The following is a 12,222-nucleotide window of genomic DNA, read 5'->3' as shown; positions in this document are numbered from 1 at the left end:
ACAGGCCTATGCTACTGTGCCTGGTTTCACATTTGGTGAATTTCTAACAAAGTGTAATACATAGTTCTTAGCTATATTACCCTAACAACACATGAAAAGATAAGAGGAAGTGTGGGACGTTTTAACAAAGGATAACAATAATTTGGTGTAGTTCCAATTTACCAAGTGAGGGATTCTACACTTCTTCAGCAATGTTACAGACAAAGAGAACTGGAGCTATTTCTTACAGATGTCGCTCCTGCTGTTTTCTTAAGACAGAAATAGTTCTTTGTTTTCTCACCATCAAAGTCCTTCCTTCTCTAAACTTCCATTAGAGTACTTTTATGATTTAAAACATCAAAAAACTAAAAAGAAGAGTGATAAGAACGCTACAAAATATTAAAGCATGAAATAAATCAGACCTGGGTAACCACAGGAGTACTTTAGTGTAAGAAACTTGCCCATGAAATAATGCTCTGTGTGGGAGCCCTAAGAAGTCAGCTTGGACATCAGAGAAGCAAGGTGCCCCCAGTTTACTCAAATTCCAGGAAGAAAGTCTGCAAATTCTACTCCTCCTCATGGTCCTTGAAGGAGAGACCTTTTAGTCAGCACAGAAATGAGATCTTCCTCTGAGTAAGAAAAAGCTAGTACTTAACCTAGCCCTCCAATTACAAGTATGAGCAAACAATTAGCAAACACTTAGGAAACCCAATTCATGATTGAGAGGAATCAAATTCAACAAGCAGAAGTACTAGCCTCCAAAGAAACGAGAAAAAAAGGAAAGAGAGCAAGAGACAGCGAGGGACAAAAATTGAGATCATTAATGTATAGGAAAGTGCAGCTGAAAGGGGCACTTCAAAAGGGCAGAGGCTGAGGATGCTGCTCAGAGAATGCCTGAACGCTTGTCTAGCTTGCATTTATAGGTCCTGGGTTTGATTCGTAACATCCCTTCTCACCCTTAAACAAGAGAGAAAGAGACGGAGAAAAAATATGAGGAACAAAAACTGTGAATCAAGTACAAGTGTCTAAGGAGTCAAAGTGGACTAACTAAGGAAAGGGGGAAGGTCAAGAATAGACAGGGGAGCAATAACAGATACATGTGCAAAAGCTTGAAAAAATTAAACAAAAATATTACTCTTAGAAAAAATAAAAGCAGGAAAAACCAAACTTCACAAAATAATGGGGAATCTAGAAATACAAAGAAGGAATGAATAAAGGAGACATAGAAGTCAATCAGTCAGATTACAATAAGCCAGTAACAGTGGGCCATTTCAAAAGAGAAATAAAAAGAAACAAATACTCTACTAGCCGGATGAGGGAGAGACAAAACACAAACACGGGGAGTAACAAACAGGAGAAATTTACTGCAGGTATAGAGATGATTACAAGGAAGATACAATCAACAATTTTATTTTGAAATCTAGTTAAGCAGATGATTAAGATTTTTAGGTAAACTTCAAGGATCAAGGTTTAGAAGAAAGGTAGAAAATGGAAACAGATCACAGTAGAAGAAATTTCAAGTTTTTCAAAGGTCCATTCCTTTAAAAATACATGAGGCCTGGGTAGAAGAATAAATTCTATGAAGCATTTAAGGCAGAAATTCTCATTTTTAAAAACGAAGCAGAAGACTCCAATCTCAAATCTGATGGAATATGCTACGAAGAGAAGAAGGTTATTTTGGCTCACAGTTTCTTAAGTTTTCATACATAACTGATTGCCCAGTTGCTTCAGATCTGTGAAAGCATACCACGGCCAAAGCCCATGACAGGACGGAGCTGTTTACCTCATAGCCAGGATGAGAAAGAGGAAGAGACCAGGGCTCCACAACTCCTTTTGAGTATGTGCATGCTTCCAACAAAATCTCCCATGAAGCCCCACCTTTAAAGATTTCATCACCTCTCAACAGCACCATGGGCTGGGAACCAAGCCCTCAACACATAAATCTTGGGGGACATTCCAGATCCAAACTACAGCAGTGACCCATAAGGAAGTAATTACAATATAAAATTTAAGTCTTATAAACCTTTTAATACATTGCTGGAGTCCATCTACACCAGTCTTTGGAGCTTTTAACTCCACAATCCCTCAGTCCTCCCGGCTTTAATCAAACCCTCTATTTACACCACTCCTGTAACTGCCTTCTCAGGCCTACTTCATACTCAGTATTCGGGAGCAAAATTTCAACCTCACTGGTTACCCCAGTTAAGAAATATATATTCTCAATATATGTTTAGAGTGCTCTAGAATTCTCACAAGCCCATATAGTTAATAGCGTATCTGTTCAATACATAATTTCATCTCTAATTTCTGTTCAAAGTGCAGAAATCATATGTCTTCCTCCAACCTAAATCCCCAACAACTAGGATACAGTTTAGTAGATCTTAAGTTCTTGAAATGTTTTCAGTGACAAAATTGTAGCATTTCGATGTACTTAACAATAGTTTTCAAATTATATGCTTGTTTATAAATAGAATCATAGGGGATAGAGAGATGGCTCAGGAGTTAAGAACACTAGCTGCTCTTGTAGCAGATCCAGGTTCAGTTCCCAGCACTCACGTGATAGCTAGCAATCCTCTGTAACTCCAGTTCCAGGGAATCTGCTACTCTCTTCTGGCTCCTGTGGGCATTGCACGACACAGGTGCACTTACACATGCAGGCAAAACACTTATATACATAAAATTAAAATAAACACAAAAAAATTTTAAAATAAATAGAACTATAATATCCAAAAGCCACCAAATACAGTATACTTCACATAACAGTCATTTTAAGCTTATCAACTTCCCATGAATTGTTTTACAAGGCATAAAAATAGAAATATGTTTAAATGGTTAGTTTGTTAAAAATGGCAGTTTTACAGTAAAAATTTTACTGATAAGTATACTAAGTTCTTTATAACATGTAAAGCAAATTTAATAAAAGGAATGCTATTTAACCACCTATATTCTTTTCTAGAAGTGTCAAAAGAATTGTTTTACAGTGTTTCTGTTCAGTTTTAGAACTTAACTGAATGAACTATTCTCTTTTGGGTTTTTTTTTTTCTTTTTTCTTTTGGTCTTTTTGAGACAGGGTCTCCCTGTAGCCCCAGCTGTCCTAGAACTCACTATGTAGACCAGGCTGGCCTTGAACTCACAGAGATCCGGGTGCTGGGATTACAGGTGTGTGCCACCAAGCCCCGCTTGAACTATTCTTAATATTAAATTAGGACTATATCCTATTTTAATATTTAAAATCCTTTTGCTATCAAATTTGATAGCATGTCCTTCATATCCATTCTTATGTTAAGTTACTTCTGCTTATATTTTAAAAATAAAAGTATATCTGATCTTTAATGCCTTATTTACAAAATCCATGAAATACCTTGTAAAAATTTCATTCTGTATTTAGAAAGTTTAAAGGGTAATTTTAAAGAAAGTACCTAAAAGTCATTTAGATCACTTTTATATGCTTGTAATAGAGCAGAAAGACTCTTTTTTAAAATATAAGTCCAAGAAATGATCTACCAAAGCAAACCTACTGAAATTTAGATATTTTCTGAAGGTCAAATTTTGACATAAGATTGATTTGATCATGATAGCTAAGTTCACAAAATATTAGTTGTCAATAAAAAGAAAACCAATAGGCTATAAAATGACAATATGCTGTCAAGACTGTAGCTCTCAAATGAATACCTTGAGAGTCTAATTTAGTTATACTGAACGAACTAGAAAAAGTAGAAGTTTGAATGTACACAGTATATTTAACCATTATTTATTCAGGGCTTTATGGGTGCCTAGCACATGGCTAGATGAAAAGAGAGACACTATCTCCCCTCTAAAATAACAGAGGCAGGCAGATCTCTGTGAGTTCAAGGTCAGCCTGGTCTACATAGTGAGTTCCACGACAGCTGGGGCTACAGGGAGACCCTGTCTCAAAAAGACCAAATTTAATAAATAAACAAACAAATAAATAAATAATTCCATTTATTCACATAGACCAACATGTGTAAACACACTCAGGAAACAACATGATAAGAATATTATGAAGGAAATAGTGTGAACAGCACTATGGGTGGCTGAGAACCCTGACTCTACCACCTACCTAACCCTGGAAACCTGGGTTCCCAAAGCCAGTTTCTGGAGTAGTGTCTTCTGGTGTATTACTGATATTAGGGAACACTGGAAAGGCATTCAACACTATTTGATGGGCCTGGAAGGATGCTAAGAAAATTAGAAAACAGGGGAAATACCAATGTAAGGCATCCTAATAGGAATAACTAATCTAAGTTCAATCCTACTAAAAATACTGAATCAATAGTTAAAGCTGAATTTCCCAAATCATCCTTAGATGAAATCCAAATGAGGAATCATAAACTACAAAAAAGAGCAGGCATGGTAGAGCCCTGGTCATTCTGAGCCTACACAGAGAAGCTTTGGCTTGACTAAATACCACAAACTTCTATTCATAGAAGTAATTATATACGAGGCTAGGGTAAATCTGGTTTTCTATAAGACCTTCGAGAAGGGATGGAGAAGAGAGGCTGTCTAGCAGTGGATACACCAAAATCATGTTTCTCAAACATGAAGCTACTAACATTTGGGGAGCAAGATTTCCCGTTTGCAGAGGACTGTTCATCATCAAATGCTGGTAGTGTCCCACAGGTAAACCATGAAAGTCCCCTTACACACTTCCTAACAATTTTCAAAGTAACGCCTATTTCTGTTCACCAAATTAAAGTCTTACATTAATGTACTGGGTAGCTTTAGTTGTCAACTTGACACACCTGCAGCCTGTGCTTTAGCTCCTGCCTCCAGGTTCCTGCCCTGAGTTCCTACTTTGGGCTCCCTCAGCGATGAACTGTAACCTGGGAGACTTGGGAGATGTAAGCCAAATAACCCTTTCTTCCCCAAGCTGGTATGTGTCAGAGTGTTTTGTCATAGCCAAACTAAGACAACTAATGTTCCATCCAGTGAACTCCTTCTTAATTTAGCTACTTTCATGGATCCTATCTGTTCTCTGCCCACTAATCCCAAGAAGCCTCCTGCCTGAGGAAAAATCCACTATTCAGTGTCTCTTCATGCCTTCCCATTCCAGGGAGGGTTGAGGGGAAGCCTACACAACTAAAGAGGAAGTCTGCATAAGATGCCCATTCTGGATCAGTCGGCCTCGGCCTCCACTGATCATCATAAACCTCAGTACAGATCATCAGACAGCTGAAGACAATGAGGCCTCAGTGACAGGGAAATGTGAAATATAGTAAGAAGGAGACAGATGGTGCTGGAGAACTAAAGTTCACTCTGTCAGCACTCTCACAGACAGGTATGGGGCCACTGCTTCAGAAAGAAAAGACCAGGCCAGGGAGAAATGGAGTACCCAAGAGTAAGTTCCTGGCAATTAAAAACGTTATCATAGAAAATATTTCGTCTGCCCTCTACTGAAAGATAATACAGATACATTGCTTTCATTTCTTTCAGTTATAATCAGTGTTGCAATCAGTATTCAAAAACTAAAAAAATACATATTTTGGGTAGCATTAGCAAATAATAACTAAGAACAGAAGAGCTAAGTCAAAGAATGTGATTTTTTTTCAATTATCACAGTGCCATATTGTCCTTTAAACAGGCTGAAGAAAGGACATTTCCATTAAGAGATCCTTACTTCATTATTTGTTATTAAAAGACTAATCAATTAAAATGCAAATGCTAACTATTCTGTTTTATCTAAATTCTGCAACTCAGTTTCTTCAACCATCATTCATTGCACCTATGTTAATAATATTCAAAGTGTCCTCAAAAACCTAATCTCAGGCTGGCAAGACAGCTCAGTGCGTAAAGTGCTTGCCTTGCAACCATGATGACCTGAGTTGGAGCCTTAGAACCCATGCTAAAAAAAAAAAAAAAGAGAGAGAGATAAAGGTGGACAGTAGTGATAACACTCTTACAGTTCCAGTGCTGGGGAGGCAGAGACAGGCAGCCCAGCCTACTCAAAGTGCAGGCCACTGCAAGACTCTGTTGCTAAAAGGGTGGGGAGCTCCTCAGAGGTTGAACTCTAGCCTCCACACATGCACACCACCGATGAACCTATGCCCCCCGCCCCAACACACAAGGGAAGAAAAAACTAATCTCAAGCATAGCAATTTACTTACAAGGTGTCTGTGACTTTAAGGCAAAGATTTTTTTTTTTTTAATTTAAGCAGTGGGGTCTCTTCTGATGACAAATTCAGAAAAAAAGGTGAACTACTGCAGCTTTTCTAAGTCACCTTATGGAGAAGCTTAAAAAACTGACAGCCTGACTCTTAGCATCCATAACGACAAGAATGGACATGAACTGCTGAGAACCCATCCCTTCAGAAGTCTCTTGGAGCTGTGCCCCCGAGCCAGGGCTTTGCTCATTCTTATTTAAAGAGTATCTCCAGCATGAAATGGGGAGGTAGAAGTCAGGACCTACCTTTATCAGAAAACCTTGCCCTTTGATCCCTAGACCTAGAAATATCACACAACTACAGATTTCTCTGTTTGTAATGAGAAAAGCATGCTGTCTTCAGCACATTGCCATGTAAAACATGCATCTATCTTACAGTACCTCAGGTGGAGGGCAAAGAAGGGTCTTGAGGAATTACAGTCAGGTGCTCAGGTCACAAGAGGAGCTCATAGCTCAGTGAGTTTTTGTTTTTTGTTTTTAACATTATAAGCCATAACTTTTGGTTAGAAAGTTAGGTAAATATCTTTAGGCTAGATTATGTTCATGCTGTAAAAGTCATTGCTAACACTTTGTTTTACACAAATATTTTATACATTTTTTTATCTCATGTGTATGAGTGTATTGCCTGCATGTGTATAAGTGCACCTGTGTCATGCAGTACCTGAGGAGATCATAAGGGGGCGTCAGGTCCCCTGGAACTGGAGCTTTGGATGGTTGTTAGCCACCATGTGGGTGCTGGAAATTGAACCCAGGTCCTTTGCAAGAGCAGCTGGCATTCTCAACTGCTGAATCATCTTTCCAGCCCCCATATTACTACTTTTTAATGGATTCATCAATATTCCCATTATAAATCAACCACCTTGTAACAGAGACTAGTATAGCACTCTGGCACTTTTTTCAATGACATGGTTTCATACAGTCTAGGCTAGCCTAGAACTTCTAATCTTCCTGCCTCCACCTTTCAAATTCTGGGATTAAATACAAGTGCCAGTGTATGGCATAACAAAGAACTGGGCCAGCTCAGGCCACCTGCCATAAGGAATGGGGAAAGGGTTTCTGCATATGTGAAGGCCCAGCACAGTCGGGTGTGGCAATGACAACCTGCTGAGAGATGATCTGCCAGAGACAGACTGCCATTGGATATCATAGGACGGCATGGGAAACCATGATTGGCTAGCCAACCCCTTATAACCCCAAACGCTTCCTGGAATAAACGAGTCTGCAGCAGCTCGCCCTCTGTTTGCTTTCACCCGACTCCCAGTATCTGTGTTGTGACTCCATGCCTTTCACCCCCATTATCGGCAGGGACCCTGTGTCCCCCTCTGGCTGGCTCCGGGGGAGGACAGTAACATGCCAGCACACCTGGCTTCAATCTTAGTTCTTAGAAACAATTTTCTGAGATATGCAATGCTTTTAGAAAGAAGACCTCTAGACTATTAAACTTTGCCACCACTTGCCAAGGATCCTCACTCTTCTTGATCCCTTCCCCCTCCCTTTGAGATTTGCCAGACCCCAGCCAGCTGCTCATCAGGGCTTCTCTAGTTGCCACCATGTGGCCCTGAGACCCAAGTAGGCTACCTCTGCCCTTCTGCGACCACCCCAAAGTTGAGCAGCTACTTCTGAACTGGTGCCAGGAGCATGTGGGGTATTCCTCATGAACACTGAATCTTGTACTCCCAACTAGATAATGTAGCCTCAGAACCCTGCTCCAAGCTCACACAGTGACCCCTCCCTCAGGCCCACCCCCAGGACTCTGTATGGCTTCTTGGGAACTCCAACTCATAGGTAATTACTCAGTGTGAGTGTCCCAACTAGAGCCCAGACAGTGTTGACCCCCTTCGCCAGAACCACATGTGTGGCTCTCTGCTACCCTCAGCCCCAGGGCACTCAGAAACCTTCCCCCTGCCAAAGAGCAGCACTCAGAGCCTCTCCCCCCACCCCCATCAATAACCCAGAGACTGGGGGGTCCTGAGACCTCACACCCAGTTAGAAACCTCCAAACCCAGCCTCTAACCCACCCAACTCTGCCTGAGATCAGTGTGACATCCCTCCTCAGGCCCCTAGTGGAGCACTGCTCACTCCCACTGTGACCCCAACTCCTGCCACCAAAGGACCACCTATAGGACTTTTTGTGAGGCTTTCACAGTTTTCTGAAGATCAGCAGCGAGAATCTACTACTGCTACAGAAGGTTTGTTCCTGGGCTCAGAAGTTCATGTATTCCCAGCTGTGCAGGGACCACATCTCACTTGCCTATCAACACAGAGTTACCCTAAGTCTGAACACAAGCACCAATTAGCTGGTCTACAACCTGACACACTGAGGAACAGCAAAGATCCAAAAAAATGCTCAACAAAGATGAGACCAGATAACCATACCAAGAAAGACGACTGGCAACCTAACTCCAGATGCTTAGATCCAATCATAAAACAAAAACAGTGTGAATAACCAAGGCACTATATCTCCTCCATAAATCAGTACAACCACCACACTGTCCTGAGATGAGCAACTTAGTTGATGCACAACACAATGCTTTCAATAGCAACTATAAATATTTTCAATAAACTCAAAGAGGACATGCATAAATTCCAGAATGAAGACCATGAAAGCCTGAAAGCTGAATGGAATAAAGCAAGCAATTCAAGATGAAAATAGAATAAACACAGTTGATGAAATAAAGAAAACAATTCAAGATATAAAAACATAATTTAATAAAGAAATAGAATTTCTGAAGAAAAGCCAAACTGAAATAAAACTTGAAATAAAAAAAAACTCAGTGGAAAGCCTCAACAACAGAATGAATCATGTGGTAGACTATCAAGCCATGAAGACAAGACAGAGGAACTGGATCATTTAGTCAGAGAGAACGTTAAATCTTAAAACAAGAAACAAAACAACCAAGGAACAGAATGTGCAGGAACTCTGGGATACAAAGACCAAACCTAAGAATCATAGATGCAGAGAGAGAAGAATCATAGGAGCAGCAGCCCGGGTCCAACAGACAAGACCAGAAAAGAAATGCCCCATGCCACATCATAATCAAAACACTAAACCTCCAGGGAGGAATCTGGAGCTTTATTCATTTTACTATGAAAGTATTTCCTAAGGCTACACTCAGGTAGTGAGACAGAGAAAATACAAAATTAACAGGAACTTCTCTTACCCTCTTGGGATCACAGTTTCTCCAAATGAAAAGTGCCCTCCTTCCTTTGGAGTTTTAGACTTTAAACATTTTCTAACTGTGTCAACACTGTTGCCAAAGGATGCCTAAGGACTGGGGTACAAGAGAACATCAGACAGGAGGTGGAAAGGGAAGAGAGAGGGAAGAAATGAGGGAAGGAAGATGGGAAGGGAAAAAGATGGGAGGAGAGGAAGGAAAAAGGGTGGGAAAGAGACACAGAAAAATTTTTAGATTCTTACGGAGGATCAGAAAACCTTTGTGTAAGCTACTCTCCATGGCTGTGACTAAAATCCCTGATAAAAACAACTTGGGGAGGTGCTTTGTTCATGGTTTTAGACAGCTCAGTTCTTGGTTGCATGCATGACCCATGTGCTTGGCCAGAACACTATGGCAGAAGGAACATGCAGCAGAAGAGATACATCCGCCTCATGGCAGGCAGGAAACAGACTGAAGGGACTGCGGACCAGGCACAACCTTTAAAAGCATGCCCCAGTGACTTCTAGCTAGGTCCAACCTCCTGAATTTTCTATTATATCCTTAAACCCCACCAACAACTGGGAACCAAACTGTGGGAGGTATTTCATATTCAAACCACAGCATTCCCTGTCTCTCCAAAGGCGAATGGCCATATCATAATGCAAAATGCATTTAGTCCATCTCCAAGAGTTCACAAAGTCTTGACAGTCTAAACAATGCTAAAAAGTTTTAAGTCCAAAGTTTCTTCTGAGATGCAAACTCATAACTGTGAGTCCCTGTAAAAATCAAAAAGCAACTTACATATTTCCAAGATACAATGGCATAAACATTCCCAACCCCAAAGTGAGAATGCGAGAATAGCAAGGAATGATCAGACCAAAGCAAGACAATACCCATTAAGGCAAACACTATTCTCATAGCCTTATGTCCAGGATCCAGAACACATGGTGTCACGATGTGAGCTCTGAATTGTCTGAGAAGCCCTGTATCTATGGATTTGCTGTAAGCAGATCATATGGCCTCTTTCCTAGGTTGGTATTTTTTACTTGTGGCTTTTATCACCAGATGGTCCATGTTTCTGGCATCTCAAACATTTTGAGAACTCCATTGTAGCTTAGGGCTCACCATCACAGCTCCACATACTGCCATCTCAGGGCTGTCTGCAAAGATTCTAACTCGATCACACACAGCCTGTTTTCTCAGACCTTTGAAATCTGGAAGCTTCCATGAACCTGTAACTCTTGCAATCTGTACGGAGTACAAAAACCAGCATCATGGGTCAAGGTCCATTGTCAGCTTGAGCAGTACCGGGCACCTTTTGGATAAGAGCTGTAGTAGGTTCTTACTGCTTGGGCAGTAAACCCATGAAATTCTTCCCTAGGTGACCATGTCCATATGCAGGGAACACCTGGAGTGCTCTTCTCAAAACAGTCTTTCAAGTAAATTAAAACCTTTAACACCCATGACCCTTTGATGGGTAGATCTGGTAATTCCTGAGATTGTACTCCAGGCTTCTTTCACATGTTGTCCAAAAAACTGCTTGGCTTCTTTTTTTTTTTTTAATATTTCATTTATTATTTTTATTTTATGTGTATGAGTGTATTACCTGCATATGAGTACACCCATGTCATGCATTGCTGTGGCAGTCAGAAGAGGACTTCGGATTCCCCTGGAACTGGAGTAAGGACGGTTCATAGCCGCCACGTCATATCCACCATGTGGGTGCTGGGAATCGAACCTGGGTCCTCTTGCAAGAGCAGTCAGGCTCTTAACCGCTGAGCCATTGCTCCAGCCCCAACTTGGCTTCTTTTTAATGGTGAGGATTTCTTCAGAAATGATGACCTCCCAACTTACACCAGCTTTTCTGTCAAACCTGAAAGTTTGTCAAGTCTTTCTGCTGTGCTCTTTGCTCCCAATTCTCACTACAATCCTGGCTAAAGCTGTAAATAACCACATTCTCTTGAACTCTACAGTGTCTCGAAATTTCCTCCACCAAATTAATAAATCCATTACTTTTAAATCCAGCTTCACTCAAAGTCTTAGAACATGGGTAAAATATAGGAAAATTCATCACCAAGTAACACGGACAGCTTCTAGTCCAATTCTCGGCAACATCCCCTGTACCATGATCTAGTCTTTCTAGTCTAGACTGTCTTCATGTCTACCTACTCTCACAAAAAACTGCCCATTATATTCAGATTAGAGCATTTTAGACTTTCTCTAGTCTGCTTCAAACTCTTCAAATTCCTCCCATAAAGCAGTTCTAAATAACTCAAGAACCACATAAGACAGCAATAACACTCTGTTCTCTGGTACTAATCTTCTGCATTATTTTTATAGCTGTGATCAAAATTACAGAAAACAGTACTTTAGAGGGGTAAATTATTAATTTGGTCTCATGGTTTCAGAGAGTTCAGTTTGTGGCCTGCTGACTTCCTCAACTTTGGCCCTGAAGTAAGGCTGAACATCAAGGCAGCAGGAACATTTGGAGGAAGAGCCTGTTCACCTCATGGCAGACAGAACACAGACTGAAAGACACTGGAGACCAAGCAGAACCTTCAAGGGCACATGCTCTAGTGACCTATTTCCTCCTGTCCTGTCCTACCTCCTAAAGTGTCCAACACTCCCCAAAATAGGTCTACCAGATGGGGACCAAGATTTCAACACATGAGTCTGTGAGGGACATTCATACTCAAACACTAATAATCCCTTTCCTACTTTTCAAGTCAGAGCTTAAGAGCTTTCAGAGTTTTCTTTAGACATTCTGATGCCTACTTCTGGATTTTGAGCTACGCTGAGTTAAGGGGAATGAGTTAACACTCTAACCTCTCCCCACGAGTAACTGAACAGTTAAAGTCACCACTGATTGCCACTTTCTAGCTGTTTTCTCCATCTGCAATTTACAGA

At 40.7% G+C, this 12,222-nt stretch overlaps 1 protein-coding gene across 3 annotated transcripts in view; it reads right to left on the bottom strand.

Moving 5' to 3' along the window:
- The window catches only part of Mpp6 (membrane palmitoylated protein 6), a 135,581-nt gene that overhangs the window by 81,162 nt on the left and 42,197 nt on the right, over positions 1 to 12,222 (bottom strand). Inside the window, exon 1 of one of the 3 annotated variants that reach the window (XM_029567536.1) lies at positions 9,322 to 9,340. The exons of the other annotated variants lie outside the window; for them this stretch is intronic. The gene's annotated coding sequence lies outside the window, so the exon portion shown is untranslated. Of the gene's footprint in view, positions 1 to 9,321; positions 9,341 to 12,222 lie in introns of those variants that run through there. 3 annotated transcript variants of the gene reach the window in all.

The sequence above is a fragment of the Nannospalax galili genome, unplaced genomic scaffold, assembly GCF_000622305.1.
Source record: "Nannospalax galili isolate Female #2095 unplaced genomic scaffold, S.galili_v1.0 scaffold158, whole genome shotgun sequence".
NCBI classification, from domain to species: Eukaryota; Metazoa; Chordata; class Mammalia; order Rodentia; family Spalacidae; genus Nannospalax; species Nannospalax galili.
Note: the sequence above shows the minus strand (reverse complement) of the source record. Positions and strands in the feature narration are given on the sequence as shown.